Source organism: Hydra vulgaris, chromosome 10, assembly GCF_038396675.1.
Source record: "Hydra vulgaris chromosome 10, alternate assembly HydraT2T_AEP".
NCBI classification, from domain to species: Eukaryota; Metazoa; Cnidaria; class Hydrozoa; order Anthoathecata; family Hydridae; genus Hydra; species Hydra vulgaris.
In genome coordinates this window covers 31,222,304-31,238,810 of record NC_088929.1, presented here as the reverse complement: position 1 = coordinate 31,238,810, position 16,507 = coordinate 31,222,304, and the positions used below count along the sequence as shown (strand labels likewise).

At 31.6% G+C, this 16,507-nt stretch overlaps 1 long non-coding RNA gene across 1 annotated transcript; it reads right to left on the bottom strand.

Moving 5' to 3' along the window:
* Positions 1 to 310: 310 nt before the first annotated feature.
* Positions 311 to 2,604, bottom strand: LOC136085911 (uncharacterized). The gene is made up of 2 exons (XR_010641259.1): positions 2,379 to 2,604; positions 311 to 456 (listed from the first exon to the last, which is right to left on the bottom strand). It is a non-coding gene; the product is annotated as an uncharacterized LOC136085911 (long non-coding RNA).
* Between the last annotated feature and the right edge of the window lie 13,903 nt (positions 2,605 to 16,507).

The following is a 16,507-nucleotide window of genomic DNA, read 5'->3' as shown; positions in this document are numbered from 1 at the left end:
ATATGAAACGGTGACCGGACGTTTTTTTAAAAACGTTTTGTGAACGTTTTTTAAGGGTCCTACAAAAACGTTTTTTAATTGTTTTTTAAACGTTTATATGAAGCGGTGAACGGACGATTTTATAAAAACGTTTTTTATTGGTTTTTATTAAGTCTAAATGAAACGTTTTATCGTGTTTAACGTTGTTCCTAAAAACCTTTTTTTACGTATAAGTTATTTAAGTAAATAACTTATGTTATACAGAAAATAAAACCTTTTTACAAATGAAAACTTAGGTCTAACAGCCTAGATCTGGATAAATAACTAAAACTTTAAACATTTTGCGTTTATTTACAATTTAAGCATACAAAAACATAATAAAATCACTTTTATGCTATTCTATTAGAGTTCTCTTCAAGCGATCGCCTATCAACTTACCGACCAAATCGTATTTTGCTGTATGTGACACTAATGTTCCTAAAAAGAAAAATACCATATAAATCTTTCATTCATTGCATGTAAAAAAATGCAACAAAATGTAAACAATAATAAAAAATAGGAACAATATGTACGACATGCACACCACACTTATTTAAAAGGAACAATATAAACGACATCAACACCACATTTATTTAAAAAGAACAATATAAACGACATCCACACCACATTTATTTAAAAGGAACAACATAAACGACATGCACACCACACTTATTTAAAAGGAACAATAGAAACGACATGCACACCACATTTATTTAAAAGGAACAATAGAAACGACATGCACACCACACTTATTTAAAAGGAACAATATAAACGACATCAACACCACATTTATTTAAAAAGAACAATATAAACGACATCCACACCACATTTATTTAAAAGGAACAATATAAACGACATGCACACCACACTTATTTAAAAGGAACAATAGAAACGACATGCACACCACATTTATTTAAAAGGAACAATATAAACGACATGCACACCACATTTATTTAAAAAGAACAATATAAACGACATGCACACCACACTTATTTAAAAGGAACAATATAAACGACATGCACACCACATTTATTTAAAAGGAACAATATAAACGACATGCACGCCACACTTATTTAAAAGGAACAATATAAACGACATGCACACCACATTTATTTAAAAGGAACAATATAAACGACATGCACGCCACATTTATTTAAAAGGAACAATATAAACGACATGCACGCCACATTTATTTAAAAGGAACAATATAAACGACATGCACACCACACTTATTTAAAAGGAACAATATAAACGACATGCACACCACATTTATTTAAAAGGAACAATATAAACGACATGCACGCCACATTTATTTAAAAGGAACAATATAAACGACATGCACGCCACATTTATTTAAAAGGAACAATATAAACGACATGCACACCACACTTATTTAAAAGGAACAATATAAACGACATGCACACCACATTTATTTAAAAGGAACAATATAAACGACATGCACGCCACATTTATTTAAAAGGAACAATATAAACGACATGCACGCCACATTTATTTAAAAGGAACAATATAAACGACATGCACGCCACATCTATTTAAAAGGAACAATATAAACGACATGCACACCACATTTATTTAAAAAGAACAATATAAACGACATGCACACCACATTTATTTAAAAGGAACAATATAAACGACATGCATACAACATTTATTTAAAAAGAACAATATAAACGACATCAACACCACATTTATTTAAAAAGAACAATATAAACGACATCAACACCACATTTATTTAAAAAGAACAATATAAACGACATCCACACCACATTTATTTAAAAGGAACTATATAAACGACATGCACACCACATTTATTTAAAAGGAACAATATAAACGACATGTACACCACATTTATTTAAAAGGAACAATATAAACGACATGCACACCATGTTTATTTAAAAAGAACAATATAAACGACATGCACACCACATTTATTTAAAAATTACGTATGATTACTCTACAGAATAAAGTTTTTTTTAAATGATTTCTTTCCATAAGTTCCTCCTTTCTTAAACAATGCTATAACATATTTTTACATAATTTTATCCAAAATATTATTAGCAGAAGCTATTAATATTTTGGATAAAATTTAGAACAGAGTAAAATATTAATAAAAAGCTGTTGTAGAAAACTAAAAATTGAATTAAATACCATAACATCTTTTGAAAAATAAAAAGACAACATTTATAAACATACGTGTTCTACTAATAGGTTTAAAACTTGATGGCAGTTCATCATAACAATAAACTGAAGCGATGCTTCTCTGGAAGTCTTTTTTTAACTTGTTAAAAATACATACACATTTTTAAACTAAAATTTAAAATAAAAACAGATGAACTTACATTTAGAAGATTTTTGCAATGTAATATCAGGACTTGCTTCTCTAATGTGCAAACAATTGTGATATATTCACTTATCGTTCGAAAATTGGTATTTAAAACCAAATACAAAAGATTGCACACTCCAATTTTTTATATAGACTTACATTGAACTATTTAGTTAAGAATGTTAAATAACACCAATTTTGAAAAATTATTAAAAAGCTTGCATATATGAGCTAAATTTAAAAAAACAACCTGATTCTTGAGGTTTAGAACTTAAAAACTCTGAATCACTTTATCTCTTTAGTTCTTTAGTCAAGATTTAGGTTTGTCAATATTTATGATTTCCATTCTTTATAAGGTGAAATTAATGTTTTCGTATTTTTTTAATTAGCGTACTATCGCTTTCTTAATTTTTATTATAATCGATTATTGTTACTACTGAATAAAGTCTTCCAGTTAAGCTAAAAAAAAATATTATGCATGCACATTTATTTCTACTAGATGTTCTACTTGTATAAACAATGTAAAGAAATTGCTACCTGGAGTAGAAATAATCTAGAAATAGTTTTATACATTTATTAAAAGATTTATTCATGAAATGATTCAAATCTAAACTTACTTTGTTTTAGGTTATGATCATTTCATTGTAACTATACTTGCATCTTTGTTACTCATAATTGAGAATGGTAGTTTAATTTTTTTTATTACATATATGAAATAATTTTACATACATAAACAAAAAAATATTATAAATAAAATATATATATAAAATGAATATATATATATATATATATATAAAATGAATATATATATATATATATATATATATATATATATATATATATATATATATATATATTATATATATATATATATATATATATATATATATATATATATATATATATATATATATATATATATATATATATAGTATCGGACAAAACGAGTGCAACCAAATAATGCTAATTTAGTTTCTTTATATAAAAGTGCTGCATTTTTTCAATTTAGAGAAATAACTATGTAACTGTTTAGAGACAAAGTTCTTCAAGTTTTATTCATCACAAAGTTCATTATTTGTACACGAAAATTAATAAATTAATCAAAAGAATTAAAAAAAGTTGATTTCCTTCTGGACAAAACAAGTGCAACTCGAAAAAATGTTGACCAAGCTATATTTCACTATCAATATTTCGTGGCGAATCCTTTGTTGTCGATCACAGCCTTGCATCTTTGAGGCATAGATTCGATCAGGTGATCAATGAAACTTTGTGGAATCGCTGCCCAGGCCTTTTGGATTTGTTCAAACAGTTGATCCTTATTACGAACACCTTCACGATTAATTCTGCGGTTGACGATCTCTCACAGGTTCTCGATAGGGTTGAGATCCGGTGATTGAGACGGCCAATCCATCACCGATAGGTGGCTGTCTTGAAACCACTGCTTGACTAATTTTGCAGTGTGTTTCGGATCGTTGTCTTGCTGAAAAACCCATTTTATTGGCATATTCCATTCAGCATGAGGTAACATAACATCTTTCAGGATATTTTTATACATAAAACGGTCCATTATTCCATCGTTTCGATGTATTGAACCTATACCGTTAGCAGAAAAACACCCCCAGACCATTACATTGCCTCCACCATGCTTCACGGTCTTATGGCAGTAACGTAAATCGAGGCGTTTCTACGGCCGGTCAACGTACACGGCAAATGCTGTTGCTCCCAATGATGTTGAACTTCGATTCATCACTGAACATGACAGTTCGCCATTTCTGCACATTCCGGTCAATATGAGATGTAGCAAACAGGAGTCTTTTCTTCTGGTTTTTTAGTGAAATCAGCGGTTTTTTTGCAGGGCGTCGAGAAAACAATCCGGCTTCAACAGCACGTCGTCTGATTGTTTGGTCCGATACATGCAGATCTAGTTGCTTTTGTATCTCGACTGATGATATCCAGGGATCCTTCTTGACGGATCTGACGATCATAGAATCCTCTCTAGAAGTGGTGGAACGCGGTCTTCCACCTTTGTTATCTGCTGCCAACTTCCCCGTAGAACGATATTTGGAACATAGTCTTGATAAGGTCCATTTTTTTACGCGATATTTATCACAAATACTTTTTTGTGACATTCCACTTACGTAATCGCCAATAATTTTCTTTCTTAGTTACAATCCAAGACTGTCGGGAGCCATTTTTGCACTTGAAGTCATAAAAATAATAAAAATAAATAATCACGCTTCTCAAGGCTTACCGTGTTACATTTACCTTGTGATGATACAATAATGCTCTGTGGAACACAACGTCTTGGTTGGATGTGGACTGTATTGATGTAATGAAACACTTGTTGTATTTCACTTCTTGTATTGATGTTCTTCGATAAAACACTTTGATAAAACTCACTTCGATAAACTGTCTTGATAATACTGACTGATTGACTTCCATATTCTAACTGAATTTCATGTCGATTTACATGTCTCTTATATAGTAAAATAAACCTGTGTGAACCTATTCTGGAAGATTCTAGATGCTTCTTTTCGATGCTTCTGGATGCTTCTGAATGTTTCTGGATATTTCTGGATGCTACTGAATGCTTCCAGATGCTTCTTCTGGAAACTTCTGGATGCTTCTGCATGCTTCTGGAAACTTCTGGATACTTCCTTTAATTATTAAAAAACTTCCGTGACGTTGACACGGACCAGACTTAAGAAAATGAAACAAACCAAAAAAGTTACACTTGTTTTGTCCGCTGCAAAATAGCACTTGTCAACGAAATTCTGCCTGTGTGGTGTCACCTGTCAGCTGATTGCTCATGTCATGACATGCTATGACTCCAGACTCCTGAACTGTTTGCTGTAGTAGTATAGTTTGCTATTGTTTTGCAGCGGAAGCTATTAAAGTTCCACCACTTATTTGGAACACATCAGGCCGTTGTAGTTTTGAGGGAAGAGAAGAGATATTTTACATAAGTGCTGGAGAGTGCAAGGTAAATTACCATATTCGGACAGGTGTCCAGTATTGAGAAGTGAATTTCAGAGCGGGAATATGATTCAGTGTCCAGTATTGTGTGCGGTAAAAGTCCTTCAAGTGTTCTGTACGTTGTTTTGATTATTGTGTTTTGACGTTTCTGTGGTGATTATTTAGTTAACGTTACCGGAAAATAAATGCGTTACAATTAGTAGTTAATTTTTATAGTGGAAATATTCATTTTTTCTGGAGATTCTAAGTTATGGTTACTGTATATTTTAGTCTATAGTTTATAGTTGATATCGTTTAAACCTTTGTTTTATCCTAGTTTAAGCTTTATAAATAATATAAATTTATTTATTTATAATTAATTCCGTTTTAGTTGAAACATTCGTTTTTTTAATTTTTAGTATATAATTATTACCGTTTTGGAGGAAATATTTCTTTTTTCACTTTTTAGTTAATAATTATATTTAAATCATTTTTAGTTTATAATAGTTTGTAGTTATTCTCGTTTTTCGAGGAGACATTTGTTACCCGCCAGTTTTTAGTTTATAAATAATACTGTTTTAGTGGGAGTATTTGTTTTTTCAATTTTTGGTTTATAATTAGTACCGTTTTGGTGGAAATATTCGTTTTTTCAATTTTTGGTTTATATTTTAAAATTATTATTGTTTTAGTGGAAATGTGGGTGTTCCTAGTGTGATACTTGATACTTTTTGTTTCAGTCAGGGAGGATACATTATTATGTAGTTATTTGCGGGGATTCTGAAAGATAGGGCTATGAGGTCTAAGAACTAGTGGCCCCCTCATGGGATAATATGAGGGGTCTATATCTCTTTCAAGTCGGGGTGGTTCAAATCGTGGTCATGAGATGAATATTGGTTAGTCCAATCAATTCATATTATTTTTTATGGGGGGGGGGGGGGTGAGTATCCACAATATTATATATACAGTATACAGTACACGTTCGATACGCGTGATACGAGGGATATATGCGTATCTATAATATTATATATATAAAATATAGAATATATAATATATTTTCGATCCGCGTGATACGAGGGATATGGGTGTATCTAGAATATTATATATATAAAATATAATATGTTTGATAAGCGTGATACGAGGGATATAGGTGTATCTAAAATACCATACATACACATACGCATACACACATATATACATGCACATATACACACATATATATACATATACACATCACATACATATACGCATGTATTATATAATATATGTTCGATACACATGCTAAGGGCTTGAGTAATAATGGTGGTTATCATACCAGGATAATAAATATTAGTAAAACAATAGTGGTACAAAATAAAAATATATTAGTCAGACATTAGTCAAATAATAGTCGTATTCAAACATTAGTAAAATAATAGTAACATTGAAATGTATATATCGGGGATGGTGCTGCGCGCGCGGAGTTCGGGGTTGAGATCATCACAGTGATCGAAAGTTGTGGTACGTGACAAACCTTCATCTCATCAGGGCCATGTCGGAATGTCTAAGCTTGTTTCGAAGAAGTTAAAGTACTAAAGCCGTTTCTGGCACTTGGTTATCGCTTCGTCCGTCATTTAATTCCACATTGCCCTTCTTTTGTGTGGTTTCTTCTTCTTTTTTGAGTTGGCTAGATTCAACCTCTTTCAGTATGTCATATACCTCGGTTTTCCTTCGTTTGGTGAATTTATTTGGCGTAATGAAAATGTCTTCAGGCGTGCATGGATCCTATAATACATTCTAAGTGTGTATAACGCCCGGGGATGGTATGGGGTAATTTTATTGGTGAGTTATAATAGTGTAGGCTAGTCATACGTGAGAATAAAAGGTGGTCAGTTATGTTGTGGTGGTGATGGTGAGGTTCAATATACCCAAGAATTTATTATAGAACATATTTATCTTACCATTCTGCTGGGTGTTGTGGTGAGTAGAAGGTCACAATAAAACAAAAAATAATCAAGGGATAAATTACGTTTGTGAAAATTTTTTAAAAAAACACGATGTATGCAAAATTATGCTACGGTTGTACTCTTGTTGCTTGTGAACAGATATCTAAAGAGCATGAAACGTGCGCACATATAAACGTTAAATATTTTGTTTATTTCGATTCTATCGTTATCTTGTTGTAAACTTTTAATGGTCTATTGTTCTATTAAGCATCATAGCTTTGTAAGCGACCGCAGAAATGTTGAGTAATTCTCCAGGTGTGTTTTTCATGCTTATTTTCATGGGAATTATTTTTTGTTTGTGGCTTTATTTTCGAGGCAGGCGTTATAATCGATTGTCTCCAAGGGAATTATTATTCCAGAATATTCTTCAGACAAATGTTCTAGAAGATTCCTAAGAGAGAAGGGGGGGGGGGAAGCGGGGGTTATGTGTCCCTATGTCAAACCTTATTCTGTGTAGTCGTACTTCTGAATATTCCGATTATAGTTAAAGGTACTATTATTGCGATTATTAGGATTATAATTATTAATATTCATAATATCAATATACTTATTATTTTTATTTATTATAGTTATAGTTCTTATTATTAATGGTTTATCGTTTTAGTGGAAGTATTCGTTTTACACCGAGATCGGAGTTTATGGTTACTACCGTATTAACGGAATAATTATTTTTTAAACAGTTCACAATTGATAGTTGATGCCACTATAAAATTTGTTTTGCTATTGTATCGCCGTGGAAGCTGTAAAAGTTGCTGAATAATTTTCGTTTTAATGGATATAGAGAAATCAAATTAGATAGAAATTATGGCAATCAATAAATTGCTAGAGAATTTTAATTTTATGGATATATAGTAAATGTTGGGTTAACCAGAGAAGTTGACCAGTGACCATATTTTAGTTAATCTAACCTCCCCAACGAGCCATCAGACCCTTGCCCAGGTACGCACGGCGACAACAGCAAAGGCGATTCCCCGCATAAGCCAACGTTGACAGACTCATGGTACATCCTAAGATTCAACAATACATCCTCAAGACGTGGACTCGACGGAGCAAAGTCCACCGCTGAAAGCTAGGGAGTGCTAGGTAAATTACCATATTAGGGCAAGTGTCCAGTGTTGAGAAGTGAAGTTTGGAGGAGAGTATCATTCAGTGTTCAGATCTGTGTACGGTAAGTGTCCTTTCAGTGTTCTGTGGATTGTTTTTGATTATTGTGTTTTGACGTTTCTAGGGTGATAATTCAGTTGACGTTTCATCGGAAAATACAAAACATAAAAAATTAATAGTATATCGTTTTAGTGGAAATATTCGTTTTTTGCCCAGACTATAAATTATGTGTAATACCGTTATAATGTAATAATTATTTTTACGACAAGTTTGTAATTTTTTACGACAAGTTTATAATTTCTAGTTGATACCGTTTAAGTTTAAATTTTATAATTAATATAGACTATTGTCGTAATGGTCGTAGTCGATGGCGGTGTCAGTGCTGTGTTATATTGGTATACATTTGATTAACCGTATGTAAGGTTTTTTGTTGTATGGAATTGTTAGTGCGGTTCATCCTCAAAAATTAAATCAAAATTTCAGATGATGTACAAAAAGATGGTTTCTAATAGGCTACAAAGAGTATAGGGTGATTATTCAGTCTTTTATGTCCTTTATGTCCAAAGAAGTTGTTGACCATGCTCCTCATCTGGCGTTGCCAGTGTTGTGTTCTAGTTGTTTGAACTTGATTAATTGCATGAAGGCTTCTTTGTGGAATGGAATTGCACGTGTGGTTCGTCCCGGAATAGTCAATTGAGAGTTATGCAAGGGTGCAAAGAGTTGTATCCACAAAATGTCCATAGAGCCTAGGGTAAGAAATTCAAGTCTAAAGAAGTTGTTGCCTATGCTTCGTGTCCATTCCCACTCAGTGGAAATGGAAGTGGGTTCGCTACTGCTTCGCTATTGATTCGCAGTCGAAGCTAATTGTGTTCCACTACTTAAGAGGAGGGGGAAAGGATATGTTATAGTGTGACACTCAAACTACATAAGGCTGTGATTTATAAGACATGTGTATTAGAAAAGGTTATTTAAACATTATCAATGTCAGAATCATCCTCAATAGGGAGTAACTCTACGCATTTTCCGTAAGAAATGCTATTGTTTCTTCAAATTTTGTTTTTATACCGTTCTCGTTCACGTACCTTTTGTAATCAACTCATTATTTATGAGGACTTTGACATCTTTAGCATCCGTTTCTGTATCTTTTTTCACTTGGTTATATATCGATATCTTTATCCTGTTACGGTGTTGCTTTCCAGGTCGTCCTTTTCTCCGAATCGTTTGTATATCGTTTTTTATCTCAGCCCCGGCATTGTTTGTCAGAGTTGTATCTTTTATTATAGAACTCTAAATATAAAGATCTAGTCATAATGATAGAAAGTGAATTGAGACAAAGGATATGGCTTAGGATTGCTGAAAATTGCTAAATACTTTTAATTATACAATTACATAATCAATGTTGAGTTGACCAAATAAGTTATAGAATAATCATATTTTAGTTACTCCATCCTGCCCCGCCGCACCCACCGACCCCTGTCCAGGTACGCAAGGCGACACCAGCGAAAGCAATTCCCCGCATCAGCCACGCTGTTGGACTCATTGTACATCCTAAGATTAACCAATACATCCTCAAGACGTAGACCTATCGGAACAAAGCTCCATCGCCAGCCCACAGTGGGCCAGTAGGTGGACAAAATGGGAAAAATTTTAGTTGTCTAATCTTGAAAACCTATTTAATTTTAGTATCTACATATATTAGGAGAAATCTATTGATAATTTATTTATATTAAATCCCTTAGTTACCAGGACTCTAAGCATTTGAATATTGAGATAAAATAAAAAAATAAAAAAATTATAAATAAGTAATTAACGGTGACATCAACGTTGTGTTATATTTCAATTACATCTACGTTTTTGAAACAAAAAATTAGTACATGTTATTCTAGAGTATTTAGAGATAAGAAAAACCAATGTGTGAAATAAATTTGTTATAGCATGTTATCTCAGTTATACTTTGAAAATCACAGATTTAAAAAAAAATTTCTTAAGAAACTTATTTTTTGCCGCACAATAACTAATAATTACCACAATTTGCCATGTGTTGTCTTATATTTATTTGAGCTATATGATGTTTCAATCGAGTTTTAATTGATTGCTTGTCCCCTTAAATCCCCGTTCAGATTTTATGTATGTTTTAACTTGGTTGCTAAGTTACTAAATTTTGCATAGCAACAACTCATTTTTACATTAACGTTGTTTTAACAGTATTTTACTTGCGCTAAATACACAATATTGGGGGTATGTATTAAAATGAGATTCAGAATTCTTATGAGGTTAACTTTTTTTGGTTACTATGGATACCTTACTTTGCATAACATAGCAACAACATATTTTCGGTAGTTGTTAGTAATTTAATTACTAACACTGACAGTAATTTAATTACTTTTAATTTTAATTACTAACACTTGTAGTAACTTAATTACTAACAAGTATTAGTAGTCCAGGCGGCATATATATTATAACATTTTACTTTTAAATACAAAATACTTGTTACAATAATTATTTAGATATGGTTTTGTTAAACTTAGACATTCATAATTTTCTCCAAAAAAACAATCTTAGTATTTCAAAACAAAATATTACTGAAGATATATTAAAATTTATTCAGCCAAAATTTGCTGATTTTAAAGACGTTGATTTTAGACATGCTGTTCAACGATTTGTTTACTTGTATAAAAAAAAGTGGAAATCTGCAAACTATACTGTGAAAAATTTTGAAAAGAAGTTTGTGAACTGGCTTAATGAATATTTAATTGTCAGAAAAAAAGGCAATGAACCAACTGCAAGTAGACGTGGTCGAAAACCAGTTGCATTTGATAATAGTTCTAATAAAACTAAAAAACGGCGTGTATCTTGTTTAATTGAATCTCATTCATCCAATGAGTTATTTTTTGCTGCTAATAAAAAATTTAGAGATGAATCTGTTGTTATTGCTGCCAAGAATGTTTTAAATATATCAAATACAGATAAAGCAACTAAATATTCAGCAGACGAAGCACTGGCTTTAATAATTGATGCAAGTCTGACAAAAGCTTCCTATCAATTGATTAGAAGCGGAGCCTTGGAGAAAGAATATAACATCTACCCCGCTTACAATGATGTCAGAGATGCAAAATTGAAATGTTATCCTGCAAACATAACAGTGGAGGACTATTCAGCTTCAGTTCCTTTAAAAGATTTAATGACTCATACTTTGCAAAGAATCTGTGCAGTTCAGGAACCTGTGCTAAGGCACTTGATATTGAACGACAAAGCAATAAAAACAATGACACAAACGTGTAAGGCTGGTTTTGATGGTGCTACTGGCCAAAGCATTTATAAACAAGTTTTATCAGAACCCGACATTAGCAGAGATTTAAAGCGTGAAGAATCATTATTTATTACTTGTCTTGTCCCATTGGATTTGACTGGATTTAACAACAGCAACGAAAAGGTGCCTATTTGGAGAAATCAAAAGTCGTCCTCCACAGCCTATTGTAGACCCATAAGATTTGCATACAAAATGGAATCCAAGGAATCTGTGATTGAAGAAGATCAGTACATTAAAAGTGAGATAGAAAGCTTGGGTATGATTTTATTAGAGGTTTGCGGATCTTCTATTGAAGTGAATTGTATTATTGAACTTACAATGATTGATGGGAAGGTTCAAACAATATTATCTGAAAAAAATAACTCATACCAATGCTGTTCAGTGTGTGGTGTCTCTCCAAAAAATGTGAATAGTCTTGATATTCTTAATATAGATTATACTAACAGAGAGTTCAGATATGGTCTTTCCAGTCTTCATGCATGGATTCGATTTTTTGAGATGTTATTGCACATTGCATATAAAAAAGAAACAAGAAAGTGGCAAGCAAGATCTAAAGAACACAAAGAAAAGGCATCTGTAGCTAAACAAAAGATTCAGACTGATTTTATGAACAAAATTGGACTTGTTGTTGATTTCCCTAAAAGTGGTGGTTCTGGAACAAGTAATGATGGCAATACCTCAAGGCGTGCTTTTGCAGCATATGAACAAACAGCTGAAATTCTGGGTATTGACCAAAACCTTATATTCAGATTTTACATTATCTTGGTAACGCTCTCTTCAGGATATGAAATAGACTGCTTAAAGTTCAAGGATTATTGTTTTGACACTTTTAGACTATATGTGTCCCTTTATCCATGGTATTACATGGCTCAATCAGTTCACAAAGTATTGATACATGGACATGACATAATTAAAAGCCTTACATTACCCATCGGACTTATGTCAGAGGAAACTCAAGAGGCTAGAAATAAAGACTTTAAATCTTATCGCGAAAATTTCAGCCGAAAAACATCCAGAAAAGCAACAAATACTGATCTTATCAATAGACTCCTAGTTTCCAGTGATCCTGTTATTTCATCATTGCGTAAATCAACATCACACCAAACAAATCATAAAGCATTTCCTTCAGATGTTTTACAATTACTTAAACAATCTTCAAACGATATCATTGTTTTATAATTTTTTGATGTAATTTAAAATTGATAATGTTTTCTTGCACTATTTTTTGCTTTTATTATTCCTAAAACATTATTTACCTAAATACTCAATTTTTATTCAATATAGGTGGGTCAAAAATCCGATAAGATATTCAAATATCAATTTACCACTTTGTAACTAAGGAAAGTATCCGGTAACTAAGCAATTTAAGTATCCATAACAACTAAATTTAAAAAATTATCACTTTTGTAAGAAGTGTGATCTCATATTGGTACTCATGCCAAATTTAGTGAATATAGCACTTATAAAATATCTGCAGATAACAAAAGTAGGTTGTTGCTAAGCAAAATAAAGGTATCCATAGCAACGAAATAAAAAAATATTACCTTCATAAAAAGCGCAGACATCATATTAGTACTCATACTAATTTTAGTGAATATAGCTCTAATATTAAATTAGTTATGAATTTTGTCCAGTAAAAGTGCATTCTGGCCCACTGTGCAGCCCCCTCATAACGGGACACGATCATTAGAACAGCAATAAGGGTTAGACGAAAATAAACCGCAACAATGACAAGAGGTAGAGTAAGAATAAATTAATTAATTTAAAATAAAAGTCTATTCGATCAGAGAAAGTAACCAGTGATCATAATTTAGTCACTCCATCCTCCCCCACCGCCCTCACAGACCCCTGTCCAGATATACAAGGCGACAGCAACGAAACCGATTCCCCGTATCAGCCCACGCTGTTGGACTCATGGTACATCATAAGATTAACCAATATATCCTCAAGACGTAGACCAATCGGAACAAAGACCCATCGCTGACCCCCTCATAACGGGACATAATCGCTAAAGCACAGGAATTAGGTGATGATAAACCGCAACAATGATAAAAGGTAAAATAAGGATAAATTTCTTGATTTAAAATAGATTCGATCAAAAAAAGTAACCAGTGATCATATTTTAGTTACTCCATCCTCCCCCACCGCCATCACAGATCCTTGTCCAGGTATACAAGGCGACAGCAACGAAACCGATTCCCCGTATCAGCCCACGCTGTTGGACTCATGGTACATCCTAAGATTAACCAATATATCCTCAAGACGTAGACCAATCGGAACAAAGACCCATCGCTGACCCTTCATAACGGGACATGATCGCCAAAGCAGCGACAGGAATTAGATAAAACTGATAATAATGATAAAAGCAATAATGATAAAAGGTAAAATGCGAATAAAATAATTATTTAAAATAAAAGTAAATTCGATCAGAGAAAGTCATTAGTGATCATATTTTGGTTACTCCATCCATCCCCCACCGCCACCACAGACCCTTGTCTAGGTACGCAAGGCGACAACAACAAAAGCGATTCCCCGCATCAGCCCACGCTGTTGGACTCATGGTACATCCTAAGATTAATCAATATATCCTTTATATATCCCGAATATATATTTTATTTTAATTATGATAAGTTATCACATTTTAAGTTATTAATTAAGTTATTTATTCTAATAGGTAAGTATAATGAAACATTAATTATTATTATTTGTTATCAGTGATAACACTTTATTACATAATTTCGCCACAATGCACAGTGGGCCGAATATTAGACTTATGGTGGACAAAGTTATTTTGATCATACGATATACGACATTATTGTAAAAAAAAAATGAATTATATGTTTAAAACTTACCTCGTTGTTACCTCGACCAGTTTTTGTATATATTATAAATAATGATCTTGACTTAAAATTTTTTTTTGTTAAGGTAAACTATTAGATAGTTAAAATACATTAACTAATATCACACACGCATAATATTTTAAAAGTTACTGTTTACAATCTTTGCTTAAAAATTAAAAAATTCTTGCTTTTTTGATAAAAAAAGATATTTTGTTATGCATTACATTTTATTATACCACAACTGATTTTTGTGGATTTAAAAACTTCTAATATTAAAAAGATACTATTAAAGAGTTTTGGAAATAGTAGAATAGAAAAGTACGAGAATGTTTTATTATATGGTTTTGAATATAATAAGCTTTTTTTTTTTGAGGTTTTTTCAACCACCACCACTAGGCCCACTGTGCATTACTAATTGCTTTGTGATGTAAATTAGTGTTGGTATTGAACAAAGAGAACACTTATATTTTGAAAACAACATGAACTATTGTAAAAGCAGCGTAGAAATAAAATAAGAATTTAATTATTTTACAAGTAAAAATTGATATTTTCGATAAACCTTGTCGAAGTTCCGTTGAGGTTTCTCGATTTCTCTCGAACTCCGAAAAACCGAGAAAAACCGACGAGACGGAGTTCCGAATATGGATACTTTGATAAACAGTTCATTATAAAAAAAATCTTTATACCAAAAATTGCGTTATTTTCAACACACCCAAATATATCATCTTAGGAAACCAGTTTCCTAAGATGAGCTTTTTTAAATGGAATTTAAAAAAACTCAAAATAACAAAAAATAATCACACAAAAAAAAATTAAATAAAATTGTATCTGTAAGGACTATACTTAACTAAAAAGTAATTATCTCAACCATAAAAAAAAAACAATAATAAATCTTTCCTATTTCTGAAAAAGTTTGCGATACTATTATTTGAAAAAACTTTCGCTCTTAAAATACCAAAATAAAGCTCCATGGACTTTAAAAAAACACGCTTTTCTTAATAAAAAGCCGCATCTCATCTTGAGCGTCTAAAAACGTATCATCTTAAGCAACTTCACCAAGTACTATCATAATTTAAATAGCATGACAACAGCTTATGTGTTATCTCATATAGCCCATGGAATTAGCAGTAGATAAACATAAAATATTGATGATGTGATAAATTTTTGATGATCTTGTTTCGTTCTGACGTAATTACAAAAATTGAATAAAAAAAATTATAACGAGGATGGTAAATTTTTTTAACAATAAAACAATCAAAGAATATTAACTATGCAACCAAGAAGTTAAAATAAAACTTTATAGACATACATAAAGACTTTATAGACACACATAAAAACTTTATAGACACACATAAAAACTTTATAGACACACATAAAAACTTTATAGACACACATAAAAACTTTATAGACACACATAAAAACTTAATAGACACACATAAAAACTTTATAGATACACATATAAACTTTATGGACACACATAAAAACTTTATAGACACACATAAAAAGAACAATCATAGTTCTTATTAAAAAAATCATTTTAACTTACATTTTTTCCTTTTTCTCTTAATAAATTTGTGCCTCAGTTGAAAGTTTTTTACAGTTTTGTTACTTTCGTTGATTTTATTAATTCAGTCTCAAGAGGTGCTTTTCAAACTTGATAAAAATTGTATGTGTTTTCTGCTATTTTTAATTTTTTGAATGGAGAGCTAGGTTTTTGGATTGACTCAGATGAAGTGTTTGTTTCATTATCTGATTGAGTTAAGTTGTCGGTAGTTAAAAGGCAATCTGTAACATCAGTTTTATTTATGTTCATGTATTGCTCTTGAATATTTGATTCTATATGTCTTTCTCCTCATCTGATACGACATAACCAAGTTTGAATCTTGGATCTAAAAAAGTTTGAATCTTGGATCTAAAGTTTGAATCTTGGATCTAAAACTGTAGACATGTTCAA